The sequence below is a fragment of the Nicotiana sylvestris genome, chromosome 8 (assembly GCF_000393655.2).
Source record: "Nicotiana sylvestris chromosome 8, ASM39365v2, whole genome shotgun sequence".
NCBI lineage: Eukaryota > Viridiplantae > Streptophyta > Magnoliopsida > Solanales > Solanaceae > Nicotiana > Nicotiana sylvestris.
In genome coordinates this window covers 102,055,638-102,070,767 of record NC_091064.1, presented here as the reverse complement: position 1 = coordinate 102,070,767, position 15,130 = coordinate 102,055,638, and positions in this window count along the sequence as shown.

Genomic DNA, 15,130 nt, shown 5'->3' with positions numbered 1-15,130 from the left:
CTGGGAATTTTAAGGCGTCCCAAGTCACCAATTTTAATCCCTGAATCGAGGAGAATATGACTCTGTTTATTATTCTGCGAACCAGAAATCCGGATAAGGAATTCTGTTAACCCGGGAGAAGGTGCTAGGCATTCCCGAGTTCCGTGGTTCTAGCACGGTCGCTCAACTGTTATATTCGGCTTGATTATTTTGATTTGTTAAATACATTTTTATTGCATGATTTTATTGTTACCGCTTCTATTTAGATTGTTTATAATTAAAGACCCTTCTTCGAATCGAATCACGCGTACGTGTATTCGTTTTATATATTATATATTTTTTAACGTGAAAAATCGTGTCACGCGTACGTATACACAATGATATTGATAATATAATAATTATTATTTTTTTTCGAAATTTTTTATTATAAAAAAAGAAGACTTAAGTTCGAAATTGTGCTAAAAATAAAATTAAGAACGTTCGTCGCTCTTGTATAATTAAATATTGAACCGCACATCTCGAGTTATATGAAATTAATATTGATATTCTCCGAAGAGCCCCCTTTTTATTAAATGTTCGTTCGAAGTTGCGCGAACGCATAATCCGAATTGCTTTTAGAAATATAATCAGGTTACGCGAACGCATCCCTAATCACGCAAAATATTCTTAATAGTAGTATAGATTTTCCATAAATTGTTGAATGTTAACCGCAAATTATATTTTTTGCGTAAGAATTATATTTCTCCAAGCCATTCAAATTTAAAAGGGTAAAAATAAACGTGGGATTAATAATACCATTTTTCCGTAAATACAATATATGCATACCCAAAAAGTGAATTGCATATAAAACTAGGAAAGAGAATTAATTTGATAAACAAACTAATAGTTTTCGAAGAAATTATATCTCCTTCTCATCTACTTGTTTTTAGTCCAAAGTTATAATGGTTTGGTTAATGTTTGCAATGGAAGATAAGAGTCAAGTTGATAAGAAAAAAGAAATATTACAAACTGATTCAATAAAATTGCTTTATATACAACGTAGTTGTTCGTCGGAACCATTCATAATATTTTAACGTCGTAACAAGCTAATCAATTCGTCGGAACCATTCATAATATTTTAACGTCGTAACAAGCTAATCAATTCACCTTTCTTATGGTTATACATATACCCGTTATCTTACCATATATGAAAAAATACAATCAACATCATTTTAACCTTATTCAACAACAGAGGTTAGAATGTAGTTTTCTTGATATTTCTATTCTACTTTACATTTAGCTAACAATGTTACGGGATGTAATCAATGGCCCATTTTTATGTCATATTCCCTATTTTGACAATTCAAATATAACTATACTAATGAGATTTCGAAATGGACAATATTATTACAAAACTTATGCAAACTTTTAAAAAGAAAATGATTAGATAATAGTCTTCATGTCAAGCATACTACTTTGTTAACCAACTGAAACAAACTGAAATTTAAACTAATAAAATTTAAATGAGTAGAAGACATCCTTATAATTCCAAACTTCATTTACTTGCCATGTTGAAGCTTTTCATGACATGAATTTACAGATATGTACCTGATATTGGAAGCAAAAGAAAATGAAGATGAGAATCAGCAGCAGTAATAACAGTACAACCGCAACAACTGCCCAGCAACAGTAACAACCCAGTAACAGACCGGTGGAGTAGTAATCCCAAAAACAAAAGCCTTAAGCTTTGAATGAAACAACAACCATTAATACTAATTTCAAACAAAGAAAGAAAGCAGAAGATTTTTTAGTTTTTTATTTTTATTTTGAAAGCTTAAATATTTTTCGGAATTTTTCTTTCTCTTAAATGTTCAGCCCTTTTTTTCTCTCTTCTATTCTCTGTCCGTTTTTTCTCTCTATCTGTGTGTGTTTTTTCTTGTCTGTGTTTCTGTTCTAAAATCTGATTTCAAGACTTCATATATATAACCCATCCCATAAACCTTTCAATTAATTAAAATCCATACTTTTTCTCTACCCAACCCATTATCTTCCCACTCATCCCCATTACATTAAATAAACATATCACACCACCCCATTATATTTTGTCCCCCATGCCTAACATAAAATAATGCAAGATTCCCCCTTTAAATTAAATCTTGTCCTCCCTTTATATTAAACAATTATATCACAACCCACCCCATTTCATTTTGTCCCCCATGCTTTAAATAAACAAGTACAAAATGTACAATTCCTAAACTACCCCCTCCGACCTTACTGAAATTACCAAACTACCCCTGAACGTATTACAAATTTACCAAACTACCCATCAACTATAACACATCAATTAATCAAACTTAACCAAAATATAGACAATATGATCAATTTCTAACAATGTTCAAACAACAATATGAACACGGATGAACATCATAACAACAATATCACATGAACACGATTTTAACAACATTTTAACAACAAATCACACGAACACAAATTGAACAACAAAGAACAACTAAAATTTGATTGAACAAATTTTTAGCAACAAACAATCCTATTTTCGGATTCAACAACTACAACAAACAAGTATATTTAGATTTCTAACTTCAATCATATTGAACTTAAAATCAACTACTCTAACAACATTACAACAACAATTCCTATATTAAACTTTATGAGACAAATTCAAGAAATAATCACAAATGGTAAACAAGAAATCAAGCTATACAAATTTCGGATTCAAGAACAATCAAACAAAGTATGAACATGAATTAAATCTATTTTAAACAACAAACATGATGGATTTAAACGATTAAACCAACATATTTCTCTAAACACAACTAAATTCTTTTAGACAAATAACAAGATCGACGAATAAACAATTATGAACTTAAGCTTAAACTTAACAATATTAACAACTTCTAACAATACATAAACACATGAAACAAATTGAAGAAATAGTTAATTAAATTTCAATTTGAATCTAACAAACATCAAACTAACAAATACTTACTTAAACAATAATACAAACATGAAATAAACATGAAAACAACTAATTAAACTTCTATTTTGAAATCTGAAAATTAATTTAACAAACAACATGAACATGAACTAAAAATTAATTCAAACGATAAACAAAACAAACATTTGTTGATTTTAGATTCGAAAATATCAAAACAAAAAATACGGATAAAATAAAACTCAAAATCTACCAACCGGATTGAAACGACGAACAACGACCAACCAACGACGAACGGACGACCAGTGATCGACGACATCGACCAAAACTCATCCATGTACGCGAACTCGACTGGAGTTGACGCCGAAGTGAAGCAATAGTCGACGCAGCAGCATGGTTTGTTTTAACCTCGACTGCTCATCGTGCATAGTAGGGTCGTGTGGGCTGCTTGAAGGAGACGAAGTAACGAAGGAGTAACAATAGCAGCTATTGCCGCGACGAGCAGCAACGTTTGGTTGTAATGGCTGTTTTAAACAGTCTTTCAAAACGGACGCATCTTGACGCAGCAGCATTTTCGTTGGTGCCGAAGAAAGATGACGAAGCAGCAGGCAGTCCATGGAAGGAGGGATCATTTACAGTGGGGTTTCCACCATGGGAGGGCAGCTATGGCAAAGTCGGGACAGTAGATGAAGCAGCAGCTGCGGCGAGGCAGCGATGGCGACGGGGTCTGTTTGGGTTTGTTTGGTAGTGGTTTGGACGTGATACTGGTGCAGGTCAGCCATGGATGTTGATGGCGAAGCTCAGAGACGACGGGGATGAAGCGGGCAGCGGTGGGTTTGATATTTTTTCTTCTTTGATTGAGGGTTTTCCGGCGATGCAACGGGGAGGTCGACGTGGATGGTGGTGACGTTGGTTGTTCTGAGTGGACGAAGAAGAAGGTAAGCGCAGCCATGGGAGGTGAGGTTTTAGGGCAGCCATGGCTGTGTAAGATGGAGATGGAGAAGAAAGAGCAAAGGTTTGGGGGGGCGGATGACTTAGGTCATTTTTAGGGTGTTTTCTTCTTCTTTTTTTGTTTTATTGTTTGTAAGATAATAGAGGTGTTGGGTTATGGACTGGGTCGACCCAGTTCGAAATGGACTGGGTCGTAGGGAAGATTGGGCCATTTTTTGGGCCTATGGCTTGAAATTGAAGAAGAGGCCCAATTCCGACTTTCTTTATATTTTCGCTCTTTTTTCTTCTTTTATTTCTCTAAAACTAAATTATAAAAATACTTAAACTATTATTAAGAATTAAATTAAGTTATAAAAGCGCAAATTAACTCCCAATAACAATTAACGCACAATTAAGTAATAATTAAGCATAAAATTGTATATTTGGACATTAAATGCTAAAAATGCAAACGATGCCTATTTTTGTAATTTTTAATTTTTGTAAAACAAATTTAATTACTAACAATTGTAGAATTAAATCCTACATGCAAAATGCGACATATTTTTGTATTTTTTATTAATTTAGCAAATAAACACGCACAGACAAATACAAATAATTATTCAAAATATCACAAAATATCACAAAATTGCACACCAAAGAAAAATCATTTTATTTTTGAATTTTTTGGGAGTAATTCTCATATAGGGCAAAAATCACGTGCTTACAGCTGCCCCTCTTTGCCCGAAGACACGAAGGGTTTTCGTGCAAAGATAAAGCGAGCGATTTTTGCCCATCCGAGTACTCCGTTGAAGCATTTTTTGAAAAAGATTTGACCGAACCTTTGCTTCAAAGGTTTCCTACATATCCTGGGCTAAACAGGAATCAGGTCAATGTAGTTCGAGAAATTTTGGTAGCTGGGACTACCGTTGGACTGCAATGTTACTGTTGTTGCATGTTATTACTACTGCTTACCGATCTCCTTGTTACACCGTGCTTAAAAAAAACAAGAAGCTAGGCTAGAGTACAATTTGTTTTTGTTGCCTTGCTTCCTTGTCTGCTTGCATTTCTTTCGGTGCTTTACTTCTTTTGACACATGTACTTGAGTTTGTACTGTGACCTCTTGTTGCAACCTTCTGTTTCCCGGTGCCGGGGAATTTTATTGTTTCCTGCTGGGGATTCCTATTGTAACCCTCTGTTTTATTGTCCTCTGACTTGATCTTGAAATGTATGCCTCTGTTATCTGGGCGGGCTCCCAACTTCAATACTTGAAAATTAAAGACTTGAAATGTATGCCTCTGTTATCTGGGCGGGCTCCCAACTTCAATGCTTGAAATGTAAAGACTGCAATGTATGCCTCTGTTGTCTGGGCGGGCTCCCAACTTCGACGCTCGAAATATAAAGGCTGAAATGTATGCCTCTGTTATCTGGGCGGGCTCCCAACTTCAATGCTTGAAATGTAAAGACTGAATGTATGCCTCTGTTATTATGGGCGGGCTCCCAACTTCAACACTTAAAAAGTAAAGACTGAAATGTATGCCTCTGTTATATGGGCGGGCTCCCACTTCCAACACTTGAAAGTAAACGTCATTCCTCTCTTCAGGCGGGCTCCTGACTTCAAACCATACATCACCATTCCTTTCTTTAGGTTGGCAAGATTTCAACAACCTTTTAAAAACGCCTTTCCTCTCTTCAGGCGGGCTCCTGACTTCAACAACAACTTTGAAAATAATCGTCATTCCTCTCTTCAGGCGGGCTCCTGACTTCAAACAATACATCGCCATTCCTTTCTTTAGGTTGGCAAGATTTCAACAACTTTTAAAAATGCCTTTCCTCTCTTCAGGCGGGCTCCTGACTTCAACAACTTTAAAATAAAATCCTATTCGAGGGCGGATGAACCCGAAATATCCTATTCGAGGGCGGATGAACCCAAAATATCCTATTCGAGGGCGGATGAACCCAAAATATCCTATTCGAGGGCGGATGAACCCATTATATCCTATTCGAGGGCGGATGAACCCAAAATATCCTATTCGAGGGCGGATGAACCCAACAATATCCTATTCGAGGGCGGATGAACCCAAAATATCCTATTCGAGGGCGGATGAACCCATAATATCCTATTCGAGGGCGGATGAACCCAAAATATCCTATTCGAGGGCGGATGAACCCAAAATATCCTATTCGAGGGCGGATGAACCCAAAATATCCTATTCGAGGGCGGATGAACCCATTATATCCTATTCGAGGGCGGATGAACCCAAAATATCCTATTCGAGGGCGGATGAACCCAAAATATCCTATTCGAGGGCGGATGAACCCAAAATATCCTATTCGAGGGCGGATGATCCCATTATATCCTATTCGAGGGCAGATGAACCCAAAATATCCTATTCGAGGACGGATGAACCCAAATATCCTATTCAAGGGCGGATGATCCCACTTTCAAAATCTTGGAATTGTCTTACCTCCGACTGTTTTTCTTCGAATCGTGTTGTCTTGCTATCTCTTAAAACTTGAATTGATTTCCTCGTTCCTCCGAGAAAATTTTCGACAATGGCAAAAAATCTTCTGCCCCAGTTTTGGTGCTTTTCCTTGTTCTCCAAGTGGACGCCTGATTTCTGATATTTCAACTATTCTTCCTTGTTCTCCACGTGGACGCCTGACTGCTATTTCAATTCTTCATCCTTGTTCTCCAGGTGGACGCCTGATTGCTATTTCTTTTCTTCATCCCACGCCTGATTGCTATTTCTTTTGCTCTTCCTTGTTCTCCAGGTGGACGCCTGATTGCCATTTCAATTCTTCATCCTTGTTCTCCAGGTGGATGCCTGATTGCTTCTTCAATTTTTCATCCTCATTCTCCAGGTGGACGCCTGACTTCTTCTTTTCTTTTCTTTTTCCTTCGCTCTGCTTTGTTCTTGCTTGCTGGGGATAATACCACTGTGGGAGTCTCCTTTCTTCCCCTCCTTCAAATTCAATTTTTTTTTTCAACACTGCTGGGGATAAAAGTGTTATCTTCTTGGGATAACGTTGTTGAGGATAATGTTGCTAGGGAGTTTTATCCCTTCCAAATCGATGCTTCATTCTTCTGGAAGTTGCTGGGGATGATAATGGCTTTTTGCTTTTCTGAGCACAAATGTCATCCCTTTGTTCTGTCTGCTGGGGAACAACTTCCTCCATTGAAACTTATTATGTTGGGGGCAACCCTGGTTCAAAGACCACTTCCTTGGTGCTATCTTTATTCTTCCCCAAATGGGTACCTGATTTTCTAGAAAATTTTCTAACTGGAAAGAAAATTTTCTGCCCCAGTTTGACAATCTTTCTTGTGGCATGCATTTCCGACATCAATGCCATTTCCTTTACCTGTTTTAAATCACACAAAATTTGTTAGCTTAAAGCGTGGTAGTTGGTTGTGATACTCCACTGGGATGGCTTTTCCCTTTCTCCTTCCTTGCTCTGCATTCCACAAGGGATGATATTATTTGCTGGGGATAATCCTTTTCTACTGGGGATATCCCTCTTCTTTCGTGGCATGACTCGGAAACTTGCATTTTCCCAACCTTTTAGTCTCGCATGAATTTCCCAAATCATGCTTATTGCTCTCCTTGTTTTGTCCACGGGCTTTGGCCTTGAGGTTTTAATAACCTTTGATTTTGGCAAGGATATCCCTCTTGACACTCGTTGATCTTTTTGTCAATTCCCTTTTGCTGGGGATATCTTTCTTGACACTGGCCTCGCGCTTGTTCCTTGCTGACTATACCACTTGGATGTACTAGTCAGATCTCCTCTTGCATGATTGGAGAGTTGATGGCCTATTTTGAAGTCATTTCCCACTGGTACTGACCAAACAGACTCTACTGGGGAATTTTCTATGAAAGGAGAAAGATAAAAAGGAACAGAATAAAAGACAAAGGAAAAAGATGACTCTTTAACAAAAGAAACTATAAATAAAAAACCTATCACACGTAGACACCGACTCTAATGGTCATGACATGCATATGTGGCCTATCCTCTGCTGTCAATCATCTTTCAAGATCTTCAATTGGCAATTCCTCATCTGATTCTTAATCTTATTCGACTTGTAGTGCCCGAAGGGTTTTCACTATCAAGCCTCTCTCATTTTGGTTTTTCTCTCAGCTTGCGTCGCCTTATGGTGTCCGTAAAGATTTTCACCGATAAGACTCTCTCATTTGTATCACTTTCCAGCTGGGGATTTGGAGTGTTGCCGGTATGACTCTCTCTGCTGGAGATTAGAGTCCTTTCTGCTGTGGAACAGAATGTTATGTTCGCCGGTAAGACTCTCATTTGTCTGACTTGGCATCTTTTGCAGACTGGTCAGAAGGTCTTTCTTTGGACCGTAATGTGGGTTTTTTGGATAGGCTTAGAAAGAAAGGGTATTAAAGGCTCAAAAACAAATCAAATTTGGGGTTCAAAATTACAACCTTCGAAATCATATTTGTTTATAACAAGCGCAACCCTTGCCCCAGTTTCTTGCTTGGGGATTATTTATTTATTATATATATTTTTTAAATTTTTTTGTTACACTATGCATATTACGCACATTATGCGCACTATGCACCCTATGACCGAGTTGTGAAGCGCCTACGTATCCTCTTTGAGGAATCAGGTCAAACGTAGTTCCCAATTCCTCTGTTTTCTTCCGACTTTCTTTTGTTTTTTTGTTATCATTTCTCTTTTCTTTTCTTTTTTTTTCATTTTTCTTTTGTCGTTTTTCTTTCATTTTTTTGTTGTGGTCGAATCTTATGGAGATTGCCTACGTATCATGACCCCGCATGAATCAGACCTTGCGTAGTTCGGACCAATAAAAGATAAACAATACTAATCATTTTTTTTCAATTTTCATATTAAACAAAACTGGGTTTCAAAGGTTTGAAGATGACCTACAAACTCGAAAATCAAACAACCCACATATTCTAATTAAAAGATTTACAAACTCCAAAAACAAACGACCAGCTTCTTTTCCCGTTTGACAAAGACAACCAAACGGTTATTTTTCAAATGTGGCTCCTTCCCAATTTCATATGAATTTTGAGGCCGGGGAGGATTATTTTATGACACTTTACAAACTTCACATTCTTTTACGAAAATAGTCTTTCGACAACTGAAAGATACTCTAAGGCTATTTCGGCAAGAACGGTTTAAGACGCGGCCAAAGCTGGCTCGGCTTATTTTTGACAAAAAAAAAAAAAATTCAAACGGTATTCACCTGACCGCTGACTCTTTGTTTTTTTTTTCAAATTATAATAAAACCTGGTGTTGCAAACACGGCCCTTCAGCGCCTCGGGGACGAAGATTTTTAAGGCTGTGTGGGTCAACTGGACCAAAATCCTAAACATGACCCAAAAGGTGGCTGTTTATGCAAAGTCAGCCTTCCGGCGTCCTTTTCGGGAACATTCGGCTATGTCTTGACAAAACAGCGTCACCCGACTTCTTTATGACAAAATTAAAATTTGACATTTTTTTTGGCTATTTTTTAGCAAAAGGGGAGGCTAGACACCGTCCGACTTATTTATGAAAAAATTAAAATTTTGACATGTTTTTTATTTATTTATTGGTTTTTGGCTATTTTAGCAAAAATGGGGGTTGGACCCGATGAGGGTTGCCTACGTATCTCACATCCGGTGAGAATCAAACCCGCGTAGTTCGGGCAGGTCATGAATAAAGTAAGTAAACTAATTTTAAATTATTATTATTTTGAATTTGTAAAAGAACTGCTTTGAAAGAAGAAATGAAGTATATATATTTTTTTTGAATTTTTGATTGATTTTCTTTTTGAAAGAAAGACTTCTAAGAATTCCTTTTCTTTTGATTTGAACTTTGAGAATTTCAAAAGTAAAAGGAAGATTTTTTTTTTGTTTTTTCTTATTCTAAGAAGAAAGAAAATATTTTTTTTGGAATTTTACCTTTAATAAATGAAATGCTTTCTAAAAAATTTTTTTTTTTTGAATTTTGAAATTTCTTTTCAATTTTTAAAGAAGAAGGAAAATATTTTCGAATTTGTTTTATTTTATTATATATATATATATATATATATATATATATATATATATATATATATATATATATATATATATATATATATATTTTAATAATTAAAAAGACTTTCTTAAAGAAGTCAATAATGGAAAATATTTTTGGATTTTTTATTTTGAAAATTGGGAGTCTAAAAAAAACTTTTCTAGACTTTTTGGCAGGACAAATATTTTTGCAACAAATAAAGATATATATACATTTTTGGAAATAAAGAAAAACTTTTTGGATTTATATATATATATATATATATATATATATATATATATATATATATATATATATATTTGCAACAAATAATAAAACCACTTTCAACGCGACTCTTTTTATTTTATTATTTTGAATTTTTCAGAAACGAATAAAAAAAAACTATTTTAAAAGTAAGACTCTTTTTCATTGTCATTTTCAGGGGAAGACAAACTATTTTCCTTTATATATATATATATATATATATATATATATATATATATTTTTTATTTTTTATTTTTTTGAAAAATAAGACAAAACAACGATTTTTTTTCTTTCTATTTTTTCTTTGGTTTTAATAAAACAAACTAATAAGACATTTTTTTTCATTTTCTCAAAATTTCGGCAGAGTTTTGACAGTATTTGGGCATTGGTTTTTTTTTCAAAAATAAACAGTCAATTCCCTAACCGCTATTTCTTTTTTTCAATTTTAAAATATTATTCATGATATTCAAAAGTCAGTCAACACACAAATCCGGATCAAATAAATGCGCAAGTAGCAGCAAGTAAGATGCATCAGGATGGTCATTTTTTTTGGTACACCTGTCCTAGACAGACCCAACCCCTGTGTTGAGTCTCCAAAGTCAAATGCACGTGATGCAAACAATCGCTCCTACTAGGGATCCGGCATGAAGCTGAGTTATTCTAAGTGAAAAAACCTGAGGCATATTGATCTAGCCCTGGCTTACCCAAACGGACAGTTTGAGCCGAAGCGGGGGCAACGTACCGGGAGCACGAAAGTCTACCCGGCCTAGTTACTTGTCCCAACTTCGTCTTATTTGGTATGACTTTAACAGAAAGGTGGGCCACGCGCACGTGTGCACCATAAATTTAGAAGACTCAGAAAGAAGGGGGTTTCGTAGCAGTTGTATATATTCATAATTCAAATAATATTAAAGCGGTAAAAGTGTCATTTAGCACATTGGGCATATATCATGTAAAAAAATCAGATAATAAATAAAGCCAACTATAACAATTATTTTAAGCTCGAATTCTTGAACCCTGAACCAGTGATTCTGGGTTAAGTCCCCAGCAGAGTCGCCAGAGCTGTCGCACCTCCTTTTTCCGCGCCCGCGAGGGTATAAGGGAGTTTTCTCCAATTAAAGGACAGTAGAAACGGGATTTGTTTGTTTGTTTCAGAGTCGCCACCTGGGAATTTTAAGGCGTCCCAAGTCACCAATTTTAATCCCTGAATCGAGGAGAATATGACTCTGTTTATTATTCTGCGAACCAGAAATCCGGATAAGGAATTCTGTTAACCCGGGAGAAGGTGCTAGGCATTCCCGAGTTCCGTGGTTCTAGCACGGTCGCTCAACTGTTATATTCGGCTTGATTATTTTGATTTGTTAAATACATTTTTATTGCATGATTTTATTGTTACCGCTTCTATTTAGATTGTTTATAATTAAAGACCCTTCTTCGAATCGAATCACGCGTACGTGTATTCGTTTTATATATTATATATTTTTTAACGTGAAAAATCGTGTCACGCGTACGTATACACAATGATATTGATAATATAATAATTATTATTTTTTTTCGAAATTTTTTATTATAAAAAAAGAAGACTTAAGTTCGAAATTGTGCTAAAAATAAAATTAAGAACGTTCGTCGCTCTTGTATAATTAAATATTGAACCGCACATCTCGAGTTATATGAAATTAATATTGATATTCTCCGAAGAGCCCCCTTTTTATTAAATGTTCGTTCGAAGTTGCGCGAACGCATAATCCGAATTGCTTTTAGAAATATAATCAGGTTACGCGAACGCATCCCTAATCACGCAAAATATTCTTAATAGTAGTATAGATTTTCCATAAATTGTTGAATGTTAACCGCAAATTATATTTTTTGCGTAAGAATTATATTTCTCCAAGCCATTCAAATTTAAAAGGGTAAAAATAAACGTGGGATTAATAATACCATTTTTCCGTAAATACAATATATGCATACCCAAAAAGTGAATTGCATATAAAACTAGGAAAGAGAATTAATTTGATAAACAAACTAATAGTTTTCGAAGAAATTATATCTCCTTCTCATCTACTTGTTTTTAGTCCAAAGTTATAATGGTTTGGTTAATGTTTGCAATGGAAGATAAGAGTCAAGTTGATAAGAAAAAAGAAATATTACAAACTGATTCAATAAAATTGCTTTATATACAACGTAGTTGTTCGTCGGAACCATTCATAATATTTTAACGTCGTAACAAGCTAATCAATTCACCTTTCTTATGGTTATACATATACCCGTTATCTTACCATATATGAAAAAATACAATCAACATCATTTTAACCTTATTCAACAACAGAGGTTAGAATGTAGTTTTCTTGATATTTCTATTCTACTTTACATTTAGCTAACAATGTTACGGGATGTAATCAATGGCCCATTTTTATGTCATATTCCCTATTTTGACAATTCAAATATAACTATACTAATGAGATTTCGAAATGGACAATATTATTACAAAACTTATGCAAACTTTTAAAAAGAAAACGATTAGATAATAGTCTTCATGTCAAGCATACTACTTTGTTAACCAACTGAAACAAACTGAAATTTAAACTAATAAAATTTAAATGAGTAGAAGACATCCTTATAATTCCAAACTTCATTTACTTGCCATGTTGAAGCTTTTCATGACATGAATTTACAGATATGTACCTGATATTGGAAGCAAAAGAAAATGAAGATGAAGAATCAGCAGCAGTAATAACAGTACAACCGCAACAACTGCCCAGCAACAGTAACAACCCAGTAACAGACCGGTGGAGTAGTAATCCCAAAAACAAAAGCCTTAAGCTTTGAATGAAACAACAACCATTAATACTAATTTCAAACAAAGAAAGAAAGGAGAAGATTCTTTAGTTTTTTATTTTTATTTTGAAAACTTAAATATTTTTCGGAATTTTTCTTTCTCTTAAATGTTCAGCCCTTTTTTTTTCTCTTCTATTCTCTGTCCGTTTTTTCTCTCTATCTGTGTGTGTTTTTTCTTGTCTGTGTTTCTGTTCTAAAATCTGATTTCAAGACTTCATATATATAACCCATCCCATAAACCTTTCAATTAATTAAAATCCATACTTTTTCTCTACCCAACCCATTATCTTCCCACTCATCCCCATTACATTAAATAAACATATCACACCACCCCATTATATTTTGTCCCCCATGCCTAACATAAAATAATGCAAGATTCCCCCTTTAAATTAAATCTTGTCCCCCCTTTATATTAAACAATTATATCACAACCCACCCCATTTCATTTTGTCCCCCATGCTTCAAATAAACAAGTACAAAATGTACAATTCCTAAACTACCCCCTCCGACCATACTGAAATTACCAAACTACCCCTGAACGTATTACAAATTTACCAAACTACCCATCAACTATAACACATCAATTAATCAAACTTAACCAAAATATAGACAATATGATCAATTTCTAACAATGTTCAAACAACAATATGAACACGGATGAACATCATAACAACAATATCACATGAACACGATTTTAACAACATTTTAACAACAAATCACACGAACACAAATTGAACAACAAAGAACAACTAAAATTTGATTGAACAAATTTTTAGCAACAAACAATCCTATTTTCGGATTCAACAACTACAACAAACAAGTATATTTAGATTTCTAACTTCAATCATATTGAACTTAAAATCAACTACTCTAACAACATTACAACAACAATTCCTATATTAAACTTTATGAGACAAATTCAAGAAATAATCACAAATGGTAAACAAGAAATCAAGCTATACAAATTTCGGATTCAAGAACAATCAAACAAAGTATGAACATGAATTAAATCTATTTTAAACAACAAACATGATGGATTTAAACGATTAAACCAACATATTTCTCTAAACACAACTAAATTCTTTTAGACAAATAACAAGATCGACGAATAAACAATTATGAACTTAAGCTTAAACTTAACAATATTAACAACTTCTAACAATACATAAACACATGAAACAAATTGAAGAAATAGTTAATTAAATTTCAATTTGAATCTAACAAACATCAAACTAACAAATACTTACTTAAACAATAATACAAACATGAAATAAACATGAAAACAACTAATTAAACTTCTATTTTGAAATCTGAAAATTAATTTAACAAACAACATGAACATGAACTAAAAATTAATTCAAACGATAAACAAAACAAACATTTGTTGATTTTAGATTCGAAAATATCAAAACAAAAAATACGGATAAAATAAAACTCAAAATCTACCAACCGGATTGAAACGACGAACAACGACCAACCAACGACGAACGGACGACCAGTGATCGACGACATCGACAAAACTCATCCATGTACGCGAACTCGACTGGAGTTGACGCCGAAGTGAAGTAATAGTCGACGCAGCAGCGTGGTTTGTTTTAACCTCGGGTGCTCATCGTGCACAGTAGGGTCGTGTGGGCTGCTTGAAGCAGGCGAAGTGACGAAGGAGTAACAATAGCAGCTATTGCCGCGACGAGCAGCAACGTTTGGTTGTAATGGCTGTTTTAAACAGTCTTTCAAAACGGACGCATCTTGACGCAGCAGCATTTTCGTTGGTGCCGAAGAAAGATGACGAAGCAGCAGGCAGTCCATGGACGAGCTGGAAGGAGGGATCATTTACAGTGGGGTTTCCACCATGGGAGGGCAGCTATGGCGAAGTCGGGGCAGTAGATGAAGCAGCAGCTGCGGCAAGGCAGCGATGGCGATGGGGTCTGTTTGGGTTTGTTTGGTAGTGGTTTGGACGTGATGCTGGTGCAGGTCAGCCATGGATGTTGATGGCGAAGCTCAGAGACGACGGGGATGAAGCGGGCGGCGGTGGGTTTGATATTTTTTCTTCTTTGATTGAGGGTTTTCCGGCGATGCAACGGGGAGGTCGACGTGGATGGTGGTGACGTTGGTTGTTCTGAGTGGATGAAGAAGAAGGTAAGCGCAGCCATGGGAGGTGAGGTTTTAGGGCAG